Genomic DNA, 20,864 nt, shown 5'->3' with positions numbered 1-20,864 from the left:
TCGTTGAACCAAGGTCCAATGTCCCACGTCAAACCAAGTATTCTCTTCCCTCGTTGACAAGTGTAGATGATTGCAATAGGCACTTGTCAGGGTTTATCGTATTCAAATATAGTTGTAGAACACGAAACAGTTCAACTGACTATCTTTAACTTTGGGAGTAACCTATTAACATACACATTATTTGGTAAAGTGCACACGAGTGGGTTATTTCAATCACTGGCAGCATATTTCAAGACTTTGGACTGGAAATCATAGTCTATTACACGCCTAATTCTAACATGTGTAATTAATGTCACAATTCAATTACTCATAAGTAATATTACTCGGATATCACAGTCTATCTATAGCAAAGTTCAATTATCCGCAAAATCACGTCACTCGGAGATTAATGTTTATTAAAAGCAAAGTTTATTATGAATAATTATAAGTGTCGTAAGTTGGGAACAACATTTTCTTCCACTGATAAAATCAAATTTAAAAGTAGTGTCATTAGAAACAGAGATTGTTAACAAAATTGTATTTCACAAATGCTGTTGCAGAAATCAAATCTGATCGTAGAGCTCATTTCACGTAATTTTACAGGTGTTTGCACGCGATGATAAAATCTACTCATGAAGACGAAGTGTAACTCTCGTAATATATATAAGAAGTAACAAATGACAATAAAGTCCATTCGTGAATACAACAATTTGAGAACATGATGACTGTATAGGCTTTTGGGCTTATGCCGTGTAAAGAAAATAAAGTGAAATTCTTTATGTTTCTCAGAGAAGTGTGCTCTGCGTCATCAGAAGAAAATTTCAACTGTCCACGAGAAAGGCTTCTTAAACAATGACGTTTTGAAATTAGAAATTATAATATAAGTGGAAATGGTACGTTCATTCGTCACCAGATGGCTGACCGGACGTGACACAGCGCTAGCGTTCGAAGTGGAAGCTGGCCAAACCATCAGAATCAGTCTAAGAGGGTCTCATAACATGTGTACGTAACATATGACATTGACACAACCCTGGAATGAAACATCTGGCGATGAAGAACGTACGAATTTGGAAAACACCAAGACGAAATAACAATAGTGAAGGGAGAGGGAAGGGAACCACCTACGTAAATCCTTTATGGCTGGTAACCAGGTATTACTTAATTGATAGCCCATGTCCCTGTTGAAATTGTTAGGATTTCTACGTATTTCCCCAGCTTCCCGTATAATCCTGGACCTATAGTGTCTAGTGTGGGCAAGAGCTCGAGCATCTTGGAACATGACATCATGACCCAACGATAGAGCGTGCTCAGCTATTGCCAATTTGTCTGGCTGGTTGAGACGAATATTACGTTCATGTTCCTTGATACGGGTACCAATGGACCGGCATGTTTGGCCGATGTATACCTTACCGCAAGTACAGGGAATTTCGTATACCCCAGGATGTAACAGTGGGGACAAATTGTCCTTGGTTTTACTCAGACTGTGAGCAATTTTAGTGGCGGTGTCAAACACGGTTTTTATATTATGTTTGCGGAGGACCTTGGCAATTCGATCTGTGGTGTTGTGAATGTAAGGCAATTAGGCAGTTCCCTTCACTTCTTCCTTCTGTGAGCTTTGCTTGGTCGTTTTTCTGGGATTCAGGGCTCTATGAATCTGCAAATCGCTGTAACCATTACCCTTGAACGTGACTTAAAGCGTGTCCATCTCCACCTGGATATTTGATGTCTCACAAATTCGTCTCGCCCTCTTAGTGAGTGTCGTGAGAATGCATTGTTTTTGTGCTGGATGGTGGTGAGGATCTGCATGAAGATAGCGATTTGTGTGGGTAGGCTTACAATAGACGGTATGTCCTACGGAGCCTTCCAGTTTCTTCCTAGAACATCCAAGAAAGGAAGGCAACCGTCTAACTTCATCTCCATAGTGAATTTAATTGAAGGGTGTTGCTGATTTAGGTGGTTTAGAAATAGATGACATTTCTCAGCACCTTCTGTCCAGACCACAAATGCATCGTCAACATACCTCCACCATATCATAGGTTTTACGGGTGCCGAAGCGATAGCCACCAAAATGCCCCATAAAAAAATTAGCCACTATGGACGAAACTGGACTTCCTATACACTCCGTCTGTCTGTTCGTAAAAATTCCCACCCCACAAGAAATAGCTGGAAGTCATGCAGTGGTAAAATAGCTCAGTAATGTCTTCAGGGAACAGGTGTTCAATGACAGACATGACCGAGTCAATCGGCACTTTAGTGAACAAGGACTCCACATCGAAACTCAACAAAAGTGCATTAGGGTGAAGGGTTATGGTTGACAGCTTGTTGACAAAATACTGAGAGCCTCTGACGTATGATTCAGTACGTCCTGTGTGGCTGAAGCAATCTGTTTAGGTATTTAGTCAGAGCATATGCAGGAGAATCTATCGCACTAACAATAGTCTGAGGGGAACATATTTTTTATGGATCTTAGGCAGTTTATATAATCTAGGTGGCACTGCATCCCCTGGGGACAGAGGTTTAGCCTCCTCTTTTGGAACTGAAGATTGCCTTAAGAGCTTCACGGTGGCGTTGGACACACGAGTGGTAGGGTCGTGAGCTCAGTCTGTAAACAGGCTCTGATAATATAGCCAAGATCTTATTCTCATACTTGTCAGTGTCCATAATCACTGTCACATTACCCTTATCAGCTGAGAGAATGGTCAGTTCAGAATCACCTCTAAGTTCCTTCAGAGCTCTCCCTTCGCCTCTTGTTAAACTGGGTGCGAGTATAACAGCGGACCTTATGAGTCTCACACATTTCTGTCTTAACTCCTCAGCCTGATCCGTAGGTAGTTTGTGGATGGCTGCCTCAACGGAAGTAATTAACTCCTCAGTGGGAATTTTAGAGGGAGCGACAGCGAAATTAAGGCCCCTAGCTAGAACTGCCATTTGGTTCTCGTCCAAGGATTTCTTGGAAAGATTGACGACAGTTTTACTAGCATCCGGGTTCGTGCGAGAGACCGCCTATTTCTGAGCTAGTAGGAGGAACTTCGATTTCTGTCTGAATGACACCTGGTTGAATTTTCGTTCAGCCTGTATAGCAGTAATGCGATCGAAAGTCAACCACAATTCCTGAGAGAGAGTGTTGCTTAACAGCAGGTGTAAATGAAACAACTCTCGGAAGACTGAGTCCAGTTCCCTACGAGTGTAATGCACTCTCTCGATCACAAGACCCTTGCTAGCGTGTTGATATATTCTCCTGGCCTTCGGTGTATTTAACGTGTGCTTCAGCTTCACACAGTTGGGAATGACGTTATGGTCCATGCATCTCAGTAGAAAGCACAAAGAAGAAAGAAGAATAGATTTCTTTCTCCTCAATTTGCTGAATTTGCACTCTCTCAATCACAAGAGCCTTGCTAGCGTGTTGATATATTCTCCTGGCCTTCGGTGTATTTAACGTGTGCTTCAGCTTCACACAGTTGGGAATGATGTTATGGTCCCTGCATCTCAGTAGAAAGCACAAACAAGAAAGAAGAATACATTTCTTTCTCCTCAATTTGCTGAATTTTGAAGCCTGTGTCTGAAATGTTCGGGGAATGGTCGCCTAGTTCATACACCGTGCTAGTTCGGACGATGCGCTCGCGCATACTCATTGGGAGACATGAGAGCAACTGCCCCCTATCGATCAACTCAACACAGTTAAATGGAGTTGAACGCTGCAACACATTGCTTGGAGTCAGTGTGAGGATTCGTGTCATTGCACAATGGAGTGCAAAACGGAGCAACGCGTTAACATGAAGTTTTGCTTCCAAATAGGCAAAGTGGCAACGGAAACACACGCAAAATTAGTGCAAGTTTACCACGCTCAAGCAGTGAGTAAAAAGTGCGTTTTTGACTGACTTAAACACTTTCGAGATGGAAAGGAAGGTGTTGAGGACGAGGCGTGTTTGGGTCAACCAACCACAAGCACATCTCCAGACAACATAGAACGAGTGCGACAGATGCTTGCGAATGATCAGCGACTGTCCTTACAAATGATAGCAGATGAAGTGGGTGTAGGCAAAGACATTGTAAGGACCATTGTTCACGAACATTTGAAAAAGCGGAAGATTTGTGCCCGGTTTGTACCGCATAACCTGACAGACAAGCAGAAGCAAACTCGGATGAAAACGTCGGGAGATTTCATTGACGTTTGTGACCAAAATCCGCGGAGGTGTTGAAAACCATCATTGCAGGAGACGAGTCGTGGTGCTACCAGTATGATCCGGAGACCAAGAAACAGTCAATGGCGTGGTGTTCAGCGTCTTCTCCACCTCCCAAGAAAAGTCAGGGCATAAAGTCCAAGATTAAGACAATGCTGATCGCCTTTTTCGAGAGCAATGGTTTCATTCATCATGAATTTGTACCTCAGGGTACACCTGTCAACGCGGAATTCTACGAGGGAGTTTTGAAGCGGCTACTGCAACGCATCAGACGGGTTTGGCCTGAACTGTACCGGAGTGGACAGTGGAACAGTGGAAGCTCCTCCACGACAATGCCCGTCCGCACACTGCGATCTGCATGACCCAGTTTTTCGCTGAACGCCAGGTGACTGTTCTTCCACAACCTCCGTAATCTCCGAATTTGGCGCCGGCAGATTTTTTCTGTTCCCCTGTCTTAAATTAGCCCTGAAAGGCCACCGGTTTGACAGTATAGAAGGTATCCAACAATGCGTGACAAGGGTTCTCCGAGAGATTCCAAAAGAAGCGTTTGCTACCAGCTTCCAACAGCTTTACCGTCGATGTCAAAAGTTTGTTATAGGTAACGGAGATTTCTTTGAAGGCCAGTAAAGGAGTTTTGTGTGTAACTTACGTTATCTTTATTTCATGAGACCATTCACCAAACTTTCCAGACACAGGTTGTAAATTATGTCTTAAAGTAACAAATTCTTCTGATAAAATCCTTCTTGAAAATAAGTCCATTTTTAATGTACAGAAAGTGATTAAATTAAATATTCTATCACTTGTAATGTGAATTCTATTTAGAGCTTTGTAGCACTTGATACGCAAACCTTTGCTTACAGTTTATCTAAATATTTAACACTGAAATTTGCAAAAATTGTGAAATAAAAAATACATTTTGTCTTGTAAAATTTAATCTTGCCCTTTAAACAACTGCATTAGACCTGAACGATTTCCAGCTAAAGTTTATAGAGTTCGTTGAGCTACCCATTCCAAAATCACTGATTCTACCGTTCCACAAATGGAAAGTTAGTCTAGTGGAACTACAAAGTTGTTTTTTCTTAAAAAAGCACTTATATCACCTGTATTACTGGAACGCTGGACTGGACTGGAGAACATGTAGTTCAGCGAACCACACGTTGAATCCCCTATAGTCGGATGTCATGATGTCCACCATGGTACCACGTTTGATTCCCTCGTTGGACCAAGGTCTGATGTCCCACGTTGAACCAAGTATTCTCTTCCCTCGTTGACAGGTGTAGATGATTGTGATAGGCACTCGTCAGGATTTATCGTATTCAAATACAGTTGCAGAACACGAAACAGTTCAACTGACTATCTTTAACTTTGGGAGTGTCCTATTAACATAGCACAATATTTGGTAAGTGCACATGAGTGGGTTATTTCAATCACTGGCAGCATATTTCAAGACTTTGGACAGGAAATCATAGTCCGTTACAGGCCTAATTCTATCATCTCTGTAGTTAATGTCACTTGGAGATTACAGTTTATTAAAAGCATAGTTTATTATTAATAATTATAAGTGCCGTTACTTGGAAACAAAATTTTCTTCCACTGATAAAATCAAATTTAAAAATAATGTCATTAGAAACAGAGATTGTTAATGAAATTGTATTTCACAAACGCTGTTGCAGAAATCAAATCTGATCGTAGAGCTCATTTTACGTAATTTTACAAGTGTTTGCACGCAATGATAAAGTCTACTCATGGAGATGAAGTGTAAGTCTCGTAATATTTATAAGAAGTAACACACGACAATAAAGTCCATTCGTGAATACAACAATTTGAGAAGTTTAGAGTTTGAACGTGAAAGAAAAAAATGCCACTCAATGTCTCACACTGGTCACGAATGTATCACAATTCAACACAGTCTGAAAATGTACATGTTAAAGTATGGTTGTGGAACAGTCTATTTCAGAGGGCTAAATGGTTTGTAATTCTCTAAGAAATGTTCTCAATTCACACGCGATGTTTGTATTAAAAACTTTAAGTAGCTTCTATTCAAATACTGTCACTTGTTGTTTTTTTTTTTTTGCTAGCTGTTTTACGTCGCACCGACACATATAGGTCTTACGGCAACGATGGGACAGGAAAGGGCTAGGAGTGGGAAGGAAGCGGCTGTGGCCTTAATTAAGGTACAGCCCCAGCATTTGCCTGGTGTGATAATGGGAAACCACGGAAAACCATTTTCAGGGCTGCCGACAGTGGGGTTCGAACCTACTATCTCCTGAATACTGGATACTGGCCGCACTTTGTCACTTGTTTAATTACTAATGTCTTAAACTGTGGTTAGAAACATAAGGTTAATAACTACAACCATCACAAGTCACTGTGATATTCAATCGAAAAGTTTCTAAGTGTCATAGCACTCACTGAATTTACAAGTCCATTTGAAGATTCTTCGCGTAAAGTACTGCTGAGTTCGAACGTCGTGTATAAATCCCTCTCACCAGCCTGCATAATCTACAGCTGTGACTGCTGAACTTGAACTGCTGACCCTGTCGAAATGTCTCTCTTTTATATCTAGCCATCCGGTCTCTTGTGCCTCGTGGAAAATTATATTTCTATTTCATTGAATATCTTCTAATTCCATGGGTCGATTTTCATCAAATGTACAGGGGTTTACATTTGAACTATGGGCTACAAGGTGATATGGTTTATAAATGGAAACTCCAAAGGGTTTTGATTTTGGAACATGTTCTGGCAGGTTCTAGATCGTCACGACTTTTTCACGTGCTATTACGTCACTGGCAACGTGGAACAGGTGATGTAGACTGCACGCTGAATACCTGGCCGTGCCGTGTCATTGAGAACTCATGTGAACTCTGGCTGTACCGTTACAAATATCGGACTTTATAAAATTATGTTACAGGTGACCAATGGTTCCTCGTAGAGTACAGATCTCTGCACATGGTTATGAGGGTATTTAGGGATTGTAGTAAGGATGTAAATGAGAGGCAATATAAGTTCCTGGTAAGACCCCAACTAGAGTATGGTTCCAGTGTATTGGATCCTCACCAGGATTACTTGATTCGAGAAATGAAAAAAATCCATAGAAAAGCAGCTCGAATTGTTCTGGGTTATTTCTGACAAAAGAGTAGTGTTACAAAAATGTTGCAAGTTTTGGGCTGGGAAGACTTGGGAGAAAGAAGACAAGCTGCTTGACTAAATGATATGTTACAAGTTATAAACCTGCCGGGCTGAGTGGCTCAGACTGTTGAGGCGCTGGCTTTCTGGCCCCAACTTGGCAGGTTTGATCCTGGCTCAGTCCGGTGGTATTTGAAGGTGCTCAAATACGTCATCCTCGTGTTGGTAGATTTACTGGCACATAAAAGAACTCCTGCGGGACAAAATTCTGGCACCTCGGCGTCTCCGAAAACCGTAAAAGAGTGGTTAGGGGGACGTAAAGCCAATAACATTATTATTATTAAGTTATAAACCTCATTATAAACCGTATTGGAGATTAGAATATCAAAGTTTACAAACAAATTATACCACCTGTCTAATACTTCACAATCCTTATATTTAGGATACAAACATTATGCAGATGTTAAAAATCGGGGCATGTTTCGCTTAAACATAGTAAGCATCATCAGACAGAAAAATCCCACGAAGTCTAAAGAACCTGTTGAAAGATTTGTCCTTTCACTTTCAGGAACACGAATACCAAAATCTCACAATAATGAATCCCAGATTACCAATGGCAAAAGCCCTACTTAACATACATAAAAAAGAAGTACCAGTGCACCCTATTATAAACAGTAGAAATAGTCCCACTTATAACGTCTCTAAATTTTACACTGTTTTTTAAGTAAACACTTTAAATTGAATAATGAAGCTTGCGTTAGGAACACAGTTGATTTTTGTAGTAAATTATCTAAATTTAGGTTGCAAGATAATCATGTTATGGTTTCGTACGATATTACCAACTTGTATTCAAGTATACCCGTAAATGAAACTATCAATATCATAAAAATCAATCTTTTGAAACAAAATATTTTAGGCAAATGCGAAATAGATGACAATCAACTTATTGAGATTCGTCCTAAATAATAATTACTTCACATTTAATAACAAAATCTTCCACCAGGAGGGAATAGTAATGGGAGACCTGATTTCTGGAATTCTCCCTTACATTTTAATGGACAATCTAGAAACTAACAGGATATTCAACAAAATCAATGGTCTAAAATTACGGATGAGATTTGTTGACGATACGTTCGCCATTCTTGACAAACATCAGAACAACAGCAAAAACGTATTAATGTTCCTCAATGACCTTGATAGTAATATGAAGTTCACCAAGAAGGACGAAATAAACAATTCTTTGAACTTCTTGGATTTAAATTTAACAAGAGATAATTATAAATTCATTTTTCAAATTTACAGGAAACCTTCTGCCGCTCCTTTAACAATAAAAAACTATTCTTTGCACCCTCGATCACACAAACAAGCTACCTCTTTCAGTTTAATTTATCGGGCATTAAATGTTCCACTCTCTTCTGTTAATCAAAAGAAAGAATTCGAATACATTAAAGAATTAGCTAAACTTAATGGCTTCAAACCTGATACAATTAATAAGATTATTGGTAAAATTAAATACCGCTACAAAATTAGTTGCAGACAAGTCTAGAAAAACAAATTTTGCCACCTTTACCAACCTGGCTATTTATCGCATTACCAACCCGTTAAGGAAGCATGACATCAAAATCGCATACCAAACTCGTAACACTAATCAAAACTTATTTTTCAATTCCAACACCGTAAACACAACTCAGGATAAGTTTTTGAATTCTGGAATGTAAATTTTCTTATGTGGGACAAACTGGTCGAAGTTTCAGAACTAGATACTTAGAACATTACAATGCATCAAAACATAGAAAATACTCTGCCATAAGCATTCACATGAGGGATACCGGGCACAACTTCACTACAATTGATCAAGACCTTCAAATTGTTAAATATGTAAACAAAAGAAAATTAATGACCGAGTTTGAAAACGCTTATATTTTTTTAGATCAACATTTCAATAATAACAATAATTTCAACGATGTCTCGGAAGTCACTAGTCCAATAATCGAACAAGTTCCCAATCTGCTCACTTACTTTGATATAAATGTTGATAATTTTATAAAAATTTTCAACTATAAACTTGCAAACAACCCTCCTACTGCAATAGTAGCTACTTCTGTACCACCTCCTTACACTATATCCCCGCCGCCAGCTACTAACGCTCTCAAGGTTACGCCTACCCCTCCTCTCCCGACTCGCTCTCCACCTTTGCAAGCACACCCCTACAATACACGTAGCAGTAAGCTAATGACTGCCAGACCTTCAAGAGCAGCCAAGGTGAATAGTCACCTCTCTGTTAACATAAGGGGTAAGCATTCATAAGCTTTTGCTTTTAATTGAGTATTTCTCACTCTTCAGCTACTGACACACACATTTTCTCATTACATTTTCAGACTTCAACAAGCGACATTATTGCGATTTATTCTACATCTAAAGCTTAGTTGAACTCCCTATATGGAATTGAAGTACGACAGTTTATGGCTTTAACTACCACCTGGAAGAAAGTTGGACAAATTTCCACACATTCACGCCCTTTCAGGTGGAATTCAACTCAAATTTACAAACTTTCGTTTTTCAACCAACTATTCTGTGAATTCCTTTTACCTGACTTGTTTTTTGTCAATTTGGAATGAGATTTTAACCACTGATTTTATTTATCTATACTTCATTTAATCTGATGTTTTTAGAAGGATTCAAGAACACAGCTATGAACTAGTTATATTATTAAGATTGTAATGACTCTGATTACTTCAAACACGATCAAATTATAATTTTGACATCATATTTCATATTATTCTCCTTTTATATGGCATAAGCAATTCTAATCATTCACTTATAATGATTTCTCTTAGTGCAATTCATTGACTAGTTTTTATGGTTCACTCAGATTATACTTATGGGAACTATTGGACCTTAGTGAACAATTCTACCTTATGAAACACGTTAAGGGCCCTGACCTAACTTTGGGGTTATGTTTTTCTGGCTGATGATGTTTAAGCGAAACATGTCCCAATTTTTAACATCTGTATAATGTTTGTATCCAAAATATAAGTAAGAATTATGAAGCTTGCTTGCTTGTTGTTTTAAGGGGCCTAACATCGAAGGTCATCGGCCCAGGATTATGAAGTATTGGACAGGTGGTATAATTCATTTGTTTTGTAAACTTTGATATAAGTGATATGTTCCGAGCTGTCAGTGGAGAAATGGCGTGGAATGACATTAGCAGACAGATAAGTTTGAGTGGTGTTTTTAAGAGTAGAAAAGATCACAATATGAAGATAAAGATGGAATTCAAGAGGACAAATTGGGCAAATATTCATTTATATGAAGAGAAGTAAGGTAGAGGTAGAGGTTCAATAAATTTCCAAATTCTTTGTAATTATTTAAGAAGAGGCTAGCTAAACAACAGATAGGGAATCTGCCACCTGAGCGATAGCCCTTAATGAAGATTAGTGGTGACTGATTGATTGATAAAGGAATTTCATGTTCAACTGAAAAGCATTTGATCACATCAACACTGGCAGGATACAAGATACAGGAGCAAGATACATTTTTATGTTTTTGGCTATTGGCTTTACGTCGCACCGACACAGATAGGTCTTATGGTGACGATGAGACAGGAAAGGGCTAGGACTGGGAAGGAAGCAGCCGTGGCCTTAATTAAGGTACAGCCACAGCATTTGCCTGATGTGAAAACGGGAAACCACGGAAAACCATCTTCAGGGCTGCCGACAGTGGGATTCGAACCTACTATCTCCCGAATACTGGATACTGGCCGCACTTAAGCGACTGCAGCTATCGAGCTCGGTAAGATACATTTTCCTCAAACCTGTGCCAAGAGATGATACAAAAATACAGCATCCATCAAGAAGTAGCAACAGGCAGATCAATGAATGAAATGCAGTATTATATTATGTTCAAATTCTTCACACACCTACTATACATTAATAACGCATCACAAGTTTCATCAATCAATCAATCAATCAATCAATCAATCAATCAATCAATCAATCAATAAATCAATCAAAATCACCATTGATATAAATTTCGGGCTGTTGCCTGGGTGGCAGATTCCCTACCAATTAATTACCTAGTCTTTTCTTAAATGATTTCTAAGAATTTGGAAATTTGTCAAACATTTCCCTTGATAAATTATTCTGATCCTTAATTCCTCTCCCTAAAAATGAATATTGGCCCAAATTCATCCTCCTGAATTACAACGGTTTTAAATTTTTAAATTTTACAAGTTGCTTTACGTCACACCGACACAAATAGGTCTTATGGCAACAATGGGACAGGAATAGGGGAGGGAAGGAAGCAGCCATGGCTTTAATTAAGTTACAGCCCTAGCATTTGCCTGGTGTGAAAATGGGAAAATGTGGATAACCCTCTTCAGGGCTGCCGACCGTGGGGTTCGAACCCACCATCTCCCGAATACTGGATATTGGCCACACTTAAGCGACTGCAGCTACCGAGCTCAGTGAATTACAACTAAACTTGAATGTAGCTTCTTTTACTACTATCATTCTATGCTATCTCTCCACTGTCCAGCTCCATGGCTAAATAGTTAGCATGCTGGCCTTTGGTCTAGGAGGTCCCGGGTTTGACTTCCGACAGGATAGGGGATTTTAACCTTAAATGGTTAATTCCAGTGGTTCGGGGGCTGGGTGTGTGTGTTTGTTGTCTTAAGCTTTAGAAATCATCCTAGGTAGAGCCCCATCCTCTCAGACGCATGGGTTGCCTACACGTCATCAACTCGACTGACCTGCTCCAGGCCTCTACGGAGGCAACATGCCATTATTATTATTGTTATTATTATTATTATTATTATTATTATTATTATTATCATCATCATCATCATTATTATCTCTTCACCGACAGTTCAGAACATACATCTCAGCTGAGCAGCCAGTCTCCTTACTTCTAGGTCTCCCCACCCCATAGTTTGCAATATTTTTGTAACACTATTCTTTTGTAGGAAATCACCCAGAACATATTGCAATGCTTTCTTTTAAATCTTTTCCAATTCTCGCATCAGGTAATCTAGGTGAGGGTCTTATACACTGGAACCAAACTCTAATTGGAGTCTTACCACCCACCCACCCACCCACACACACCCCCGACAAGAATAATGATCCACAAGTTTCATCAATAACCACTGATCTGCATTAAAGGCTGTTGCCCAGATGTCTTTTCGTAAATTATTTCAAAGAACTTGGCACTTTACAGAACATCTTCCTTGGTACATTATTCCAATCCTTAATTCCTCTTCCTATAAACAAGTATAGGGCTATGCCACAATTTGTCCTCTTAAATTCCATCTTTATCTTCACATTGGTATCTTTCCTACTTTTAAAAATTAAAAACAAGTTCATTTGCCACTACAGTCATTCCATACCAGCTTCCCACTGACAGCTTGGAACACAACGCTTGGTCAAGCAACTCGTCTCCTTACTCCCAAGTCTTCCCAGCCCAAATTTGGCAACATATTCATAACATTACTTTTTTGATGGAAGCCACCCCAGAACATACCCTGGTGCTTTACATTGGATCTTTTCCAGTTCTCGAATCAAGTAATCTTGGTGAGGGTCCCATACACAGGAATCATACTCTAATTGGGGTCTTACCAGCAACTTGTACGCCCTCTCCTTTACATCCTCACTACAATCCCTAAATACTCTCATAACCATACGAAGAGATCCACAACCTTTATATACAACTTCAGTAGCTTCCATACTGTCACAGCCATAAATGAAACTGAGACTTCAGCGGAAGGTACATCTTGCTCTAGCCTGTGCCAAGAGACAGATACAAAAATACAGCATCCATCAAGAAATAGCAACAGATGGGGCAATGAATTAGTAAATTAGTAATGCTAACTGCTCAATAACAACAAAGATATTCCTTTTGTTGTTACTATCGTTATATATTAAATGTCCCATCTAGATCAGAAATTGTACAATAATATTCCAGATAACAAAAAAATTTAATTTTTGTGGTGACAAAAACGGTATGATCTATAAACCTTTTCACTCCAGCGAAGCAGGAGCATGGCCAAGGACGAGTGGCTGGGGCAGCTCACCCTCCTCGCTGTACAGGATACTCTCCGCTTTCTCGGTCACATTTGTTCACACAACAGGTTAACTATTTTTAAGACGATGATGAAGACTGTTGTTTAAAGGGGCCTAACATCTAGGTTATTAGCCCACTATTTTTTTAAATATACAGTTTGATCACATAATACTGCCTATATATTAACCATTTTCATTCATGCAAAGCATCCCAATCTCCCTTTAGATACATAGCTTTGGACACAGCATTGACAGAATTAAATCTCCCAATCTTCATTTTCTTCTAAGTCACTATCCTATATGAGGATAAGAGCTTCACCCACAGTATACATTTTCTCCTATATTAAGGAATATTGTACCAGAATGCTTTGAAGCTAACTATACAAGCGCTAAGGCACTGGCAGTGAACAGCAACCAAGCGGCAATTGACAAAGGTTAAGTTCACTCGAACTCTTACCTTTTAACTGATTGCCCCTGACATCTGGTGACTCTACTAGTAACTACAGACTCACAAGGCAGTCGCCAGGTATCACGAATGTCGAACTCGTCCGGCATTTTACCATAGCGAAGCACAGAAAAACCGCACAACACACGACTGATAAAGCAGTCCACTGGCCAAATGGCCATCGCTCCTGCGTGACTGGTTGAGCAGTCTAGCAGCTCCCTCCTGACTGCTACAGCAGCTAAAATGAAAAGGTTAACAGAAAATGCACTGAAAGAAAAACAAAATGATTATAATTCTTTTCATTAAGATAATGTCTTGCCCATCTTTGGTATATATTAATGTCACTTTTAGTACCTCATGAGTGGATACATGCATTAATATAGAATCTAAGAGAAACCGTATGTAATCATTATGCCAGATTTTCCAGCACTTGTTTTAAATTTTAAATCATAAAGACAAGCTAGTGTCAAATCTGGTTCTGGTTCAAAAAATCTTTGATGAGCAACAAATCAGGTGGCAGGGAAAGACATGGATATGTTGAAACACGATATAAACACTTACCAATTTGCATGTAGGCGAGTATTATCTTGCTGACTAATGGTTGCTGGGCACTCAACCAGGAAAGTTAGTACATGGGGCAGAAGGATTTCTTCAATGTATAACTGCGACAGTCAATTATCTTTGTATCACTGCGATCATCGTGTTGGTAGTAGATGTGTGCCACTGTAATGTGAGGCAGGGATTATAGTGCTCACCTGCAATCCTCCAAACCCTGGTATGGAGATCATCTGCTGCTAAAGGCAATATGTCACTAGTCTGTAGTATGCGATAATGCTCTCTGCCGATACTACTGTAGAAGAAGGTGATGATGTTGAGGTGTTAATAAAAGGAAATGTGTAAGTCACTGAGATTGCAGATTTGCCTATGCTAAGCATATGATAAGAGTTATGGTATCCTAGTAAATCTGCTGTGTGTCTCTGGACAAGGGGCAAGGAAACTGTTGGATCTGCCCATGCCTCTGTGACAATGAAACAATGCCCTCTTCAGGTGGTCTGTTGGGCTCATCTAGAACCAGTCCACCTTGCATGGGTACTTATGATGTATTCATTGCTCCCAACATTAACTGTGAAAGTGTTGTTTCTACTGATGACTCGTACATTTTCAAGGCATGACTCTCACACATGAATCACACCTGGCAAGCATCATGCGAGTCATATCAAATGTTATTTTCTGAGATCTGTTCATATAAACGATATAAAGAGTGACTGAAGATCCCTTCTACAAGATAAGTGCATGTGTCATCGAATGAAACTTAAAGTCATTTACATGTGTATGTTGAGTGGTCAGCCCGGAGGCTGGTTTGGACCTCAACGGCTCAGCCATTAGGTGACTCAGGCATCACTGAAGAGGTGTACTAGGGAAATGAGGAATGCTAATTTAGTCTGTTAGTTTACTGTATAGCAAGCCTCAATCCGGGTCTCCACTGATTAACATTTTTAACATTTGACAACAACATGTTAAAAATGACACGGTGAAATTGACATGTATACGAACATTTGATTCATAGTTGACTTAACATGTTAACTTGATATGTTAAAGTTAACATATTTAACATGTTGGTGTGTTCTACGCCCGGTGAGATTGGAAAACATGTTAAATCAATTTATTGTTTGTGTGGTATCGGAATGGCTTCGGCAAAGTTCGTATAAGAAAACTGCATTTTCAGAAAGTTTTAAATCCAACCCTGTCTTCTACTTTCAGCTCATTCAGAATTTCATCCACATTGTGCCTTCTGTTCATATATTGTCGTACAAACATTCTCCTTTCCTTCCTTTTCAAGAAGGGCCGATGACCTAGATGTTAGGCCCCTTTAAACAATAATCATCATCATCATGCTTCTCAAAATCCTGTCAGAAGCAACAGTGGCAATAAAAAAGACCAAATCTTCATCTGAGTCCACTGTCCTTGTTTGAAAATGCGAGACACCACCTGAATGTATTAAGGGGAGGTGTTAGCCCAATTGGGTGAAAAAAATCAAATTTTATGTGTTGTGTGTCCCTTATAACCTCAGTTACGTGTCCAAAGCAAAATTTTGCGCTTAGCGACCCTCCTAGTTGCTTAAATAGACGTTTACTAAGCATGCTGCATTAGGTGCCACACCCCCTTTTTATTACGCTCCTCAGTTATCTTGTATAATTCTGAAATGCTTTATGCTTTCGAGTTGAGAGACATTTTATTTTCGGTGTAATACATGTTGGCTACTCTGTAAGTTATCTAGTAGACATGCGGACATCGTTATTCTTTTGTTCCTTTGTTTATCTGTGACAATTTTTTTTGGCGGTATCGTTTCACGTTCTTACTTTTTCGTATCCTGTGTTTCGTATTTACTTCAAATGACAAAACCAAAGGGTATTTTCAAGAAGGGGAAAGGTGTTGGAGGGAAAATAAAAGTTGCCTTGTGCAATAATAGAGGTCCACTTGAAAATGTGAGGTTAGAGCAAACACCTGATCATGATATTAGAAACACAACTCCAAAATTCATTGGAAGTGCTTATAGACGTAAACTATTATCATTTGAGAACTCGTACGAAGATAAAGATGATTCACACGATGTATATGTTGTTGTATCATTGGATTTGCTGAATAATGCAATCAGCTCTTGCTAATCCAAATTTGCTGAAGAAATGTTTGCACGGCAAGACGCAAAACCCCAACGAGTCATTCAGCAATGTTGTGTGGACTCGAATCCTTAAGAATATGTTTGTTGGCTTGGAAACTTTGTGAATTGGTGTATCTGTTGCTGTATTGACCTTTAATGATGGTAATTTTGGAAGGATATGTGTTTTGATACATTTAAACGTTGAGCCCGGTAAAAACACTGTGAGAGCGCTTAAAGAAATTGATAGTTTTAGAGTTAAAGGAGCTGATAAGGATATCAAAGACTTTATTAAGGAAGCTAGGAAGCACAAGAGGCAATTTAGAAAGACTGAGAATTAGGATGATGATGATGACAACCCAGAGTATGCAGCAGGGATTCACTGATATATGTTGAAACTTTAAGTTCATTTTTCAGGAAACTAACTTTTCTTGTATAAATGACCCATTTTTTCAGAAACTTCTCATCATAGAAAAATTAGTTTTTGTTAATATATAACGATACTAATGATCAATCTACTGAGTTACTCCTAACTCCCAACTTGCAGTTGTAAGGATGTTACAGATAAATGTTTGATGAAAAATGTGCTAAAAATTGAGTACTACAGAAAAATATCCCTTGAAATTTTATATTTAGTAAGAACTACTTGAAACAAACTCAGTGTACATACAAGGTATCACTATAAGTGCATACCAAATTTGATATTCGTGGGGCTAACGGTTCCAGAGAAAACGGGTCACAAAATATGGCAATTTAACATTGTTAGTATAGGGGCTAACACCTCCCCTTAACACAAACTGGTATGATAAACTAGCTGTGTATAAATGAAGAAACTCAAGTTTAACATGTTTATAAGTGTGGATGCAATGTTAAGTGAAACAGTATTTACCAGTTAACATTTAACAAGTTGTTGTTAAATGTTAATCAGTGGAGACCAGCCTTTAGGTGAGAAATGGAACAAGTGTGTTGGCTACAAAGCAGTAATCACATGGATTCAGCTATCGCAGCAAGCATAATTTGATTTTATGTTATTTTGGCTACGTGTATGTTCCATTTTACTTTACAAGATGGCAAAGAAACCAGAACTCTACTGGATGACCTAATGCTGAACTTTACATTAATTTTATAAGGGAAACACAAACTGTATTACCAGATAAATTTTTACACGTCAACATTATACATTATGAAGTGCCGAATGGAATTTTCTCTGCTTTTCAAACATCTGACGACACTCTACAACTAATCCACATAGGAAGTTTTACTATCCCATGTTTTATAGTATTGAAACTAGATCTTCGTTCAAGCAATGGGCCTTACTCCATTGCTGCAATATGAACTCCTGATAAAGGGGAAGAATTATTAAGGTTTTATCAATACATGAGTAAAAGAGCACAACCTTAACAGCTGCTTCAACCAACCATAGAAATCCATTGTAGCAACCAAGTACATCAACATTTCTGAGAGTGGGGTATTTGTATATTGTGAAACAATCTGAATGCATTTCTAAAGCAACCTATCCTGGGAAAAATTTTGGAAGTAAGTATCCCCAGGTGGCAAACAGGGGAACCCTTCAGGTAAGTAGGACTTCGTGAAATACTTCCCAATACAACCCATAGACCTAACAGGAAGCAAAATTCCTGGGAACTTTATAATGCTGGGATGTCCTCTCCCCAAGGGTTATAAATATGAAGGCCCAAGCCCAGGGTTGAAGATTCTGTGCAGCTCCTCTGGAAGGTTTAAAGAAGAGGTCTGCTAACTGCCAGTATCAACAGTTAGGCACTGGAGTCAACGGCAGCATCTGGGTCTCAATAAGCCAGATCAATTGGCTTGGCGTTATTAGGCAACAGCTGGCTGCAAAACTTCCTCCAAACTAAACTGGCCATGAGAATACAACATAAAGAGTTGCCTCCTTGAAAAAGTGGGGCACTGGATAGATTGCCTCCCTACAAAATTGTGACCACAGAAGACACAGGAAGGCAGTGAGCATGTTACCAAAGCTGAGAATCAGTGCATGGAATATCAGTACAATCACTGGCAAAACATCTGAACTAGTTGATGTTCTGAAGAGATGCAGATTGGACATCACAACTACTCACGAGACAAAATGGAGTGGAGACAGTCATGGGTACAAACTGTTTTTAAAGGCAGAAACAACCTGCAGAATGGTGTCAGCATATGGCTTGCCAAATACCTCAACACGAGAGTAATTTCAGACAAGTAGAAAAGCGACTGGCTGATGACGGTGAAGCTTACCAGGCATGAACTTGATTTCTGTGCATGGTCCTCAAGTACGCTGCGATAGGAACATCTAGCAGGTGTTCTGGGAGGACTATGAAAATCTGTTCTAACCGCCACCACCAGATGAACACATCACACTGGGCGACCTGAATGGCCATGTTGGACAAACTGCCAAGGACTATATTGAATGTCATAGGGGGTTTGATTTCAGAACAAGGAATGATCTGCGAGAAGATATTATTCAGCCCACATTAGCATACTATCTATTAATTGTAAACACTTATTTCCAAAAGAACACCATGTTACGTATAAGGTCAAGAATTCATATCTGGATCAAGGTCAATTGGAAGAATGCATCGTATGTACCCAGACTGATTACATCCTTTTGCAACCAGGACTCGCTCTCAGTTTGCTGATTGTAAAATCATCCTAGGTGAATCTCTCACATTGCAGCATAGGCTTCTGGTTGGTGAATCAAAAGTTACATCAACTGCTTATTTAAGCCAGCTTGCCAAAGAAGAACAAAAGGTTTAAAAGCAATACAAAGAGCTTAAGACATTCTTATAATGCCCATGATCTGGATGTAAACAACACCAACAGCCCAGATCATATATAGCAACATTTCCAGAGTTACTGCACCAAGAAAGGAGCATCTGGGGGTCTCAAAAGGGAGACAGAAGCTTGATAAGGAAGCATAGTGGCAGAAAGACAAAGTCCAGGAGGTGCTCAGGGAGAAGAAAACATTTTTCAAGGAATGGTAGAAGGATAGGAAGAGCAAGGACAAGCCACGCCTTAGAAGGCCACTAAAAAAACCTGCAAAGGCAGTAGTTACAGAAGCGAAAGAAGCAGTGCAAGGATTGTACATACCTGGAGATGCCAGAGAATGTGAAACAAATCTACCAAATTGTTACTCTGTGTGAAAAGCACTCGGGAATATAGTCAGCAACAATATATTCTTGACAACAAGGGGATATTGCCAACAAAGGACATGTCATTCAACAACCGCTGGAGGGAATACTTCAACGAAGAATTCCCACAAGACGTGGCTGAAGTCAAGCAAACGTGTAAAAGATGAAGTAATAGCAAAGCAGTAAGCCATGATAATATCCCAGCTGAGCTATGGATGGCTCTGGGTGCAGAAGAAAATGGCTGACTAAGATGTTTAATAAGACCCTAGGTGGTGGGTACATGTCAGAGAGAACAGTTCCATCACAGCTATCCTGTGTCCATCTTCAAGCTCTTCAAGCAGAAGAGAATGTGGGAACTAGGGAGGTATCAAACTCATTTAACATACCCTCAAAATTAGGAGGTGTGTCATTATAAATTGCACCACAAGTATCATCAATGACCATCAAACCAGTGTAGTTTCACATCCGGTGTGTATGTCAACTAGTGATGCAATTCAGACTTTCTAGATCTTGATAAAGCGCTGAGTACTACATACGGAACTCCACATGGTGATCAACAATGATGCAGAGAAAATCTTTGACCATGTTCCCAGAGAAATCGACTGAGTGGTGCTGCAACACCAATACATCCTTCAGAAGTATGTGAGGGTGATTAAAGATATACCGGGTGGTCCACCAGCCCCTTGTGATCCAGTTTTATGCATCCCTTCACATTTACTACAGTTCGGAAAGACATCGGTCCCTCTTCCTAAACCTGGGTAATATAACAAATACGCAGAACACGTACTTTAAAACAGGAGGTGGACGCACAGACCGGGAGCACGGTACTGTATAGGCTGGGAAGTGGGCGCAGTAGGTCAACTGTCGCAGTAGCTGACATGGCAAGCAGGCAGGGAGATACGTGATAGTGGACAGTGCTCGAGGTAGGAGGTTCGAATCCCACATAAAAAAATTTTTAACAGCCAGTTGCCTGGGATGTGGTAAGGTTGCATACCTCATAGCTTTCAAGGACTGATTTGTTTATTTGACCCTGTAAAAGATAATGTGTATCGTTGCACTGGATACGGTGCTAAGTTGGACGAGGATGAGGAGATGATGGTCTGTGGCCAGTGTAGGCTGGGAAGTGGGCACCGTAGGTCAAGTGTAGCAGTAGCTCACATGGCTAGGGTGTGGTAGGATTTGTGATAGTTGACAGTGCTTGAGGGTTAGAAGGTTCAAGTCCCATGCAATTAGTTTTTTTAAAGTCAGTTGCCTGGGATTTGGCAAGGTTGTATA

General features: G+C 39.6%; 1 protein-coding gene across 3 annotated transcripts in view; it reads right to left on the bottom strand.

Annotated features, from left to right (window-relative positions):
• Positions 1-20,864, bottom strand: part of LOC136863016 (transcription initiation factor TFIID subunit 3) — a 336,297-nt gene that overhangs the window by 303,236 nt on the left and 12,197 nt on the right. Inside the window, exon 1 of one of the 3 annotated variants that reach the window (XM_068225838.1) lies at positions 14,349-14,474. The exons of the other annotated variants lie outside the window; for them this stretch is intronic. The gene's annotated coding sequence lies outside the window, so the exon portion shown is untranslated. Of the gene's footprint in view, positions 1-14,348; positions 14,475-20,864 lie in introns of those variants that run through there. 3 annotated transcript variants of the gene reach the window in all.

The sequence above is a fragment of the Anabrus simplex genome, chromosome 2 (genome assembly GCF_040414725.1).
Source record: "Anabrus simplex isolate iqAnaSimp1 chromosome 2, ASM4041472v1, whole genome shotgun sequence".
NCBI lineage: Eukaryota > Metazoa > Arthropoda > Insecta > Orthoptera > Tettigoniidae > Anabrus > Anabrus simplex.
The sequence above is the reverse complement of the archived record's forward strand: the minus strand, read 5'-3'. Positions and strand labels throughout refer to the sequence as shown.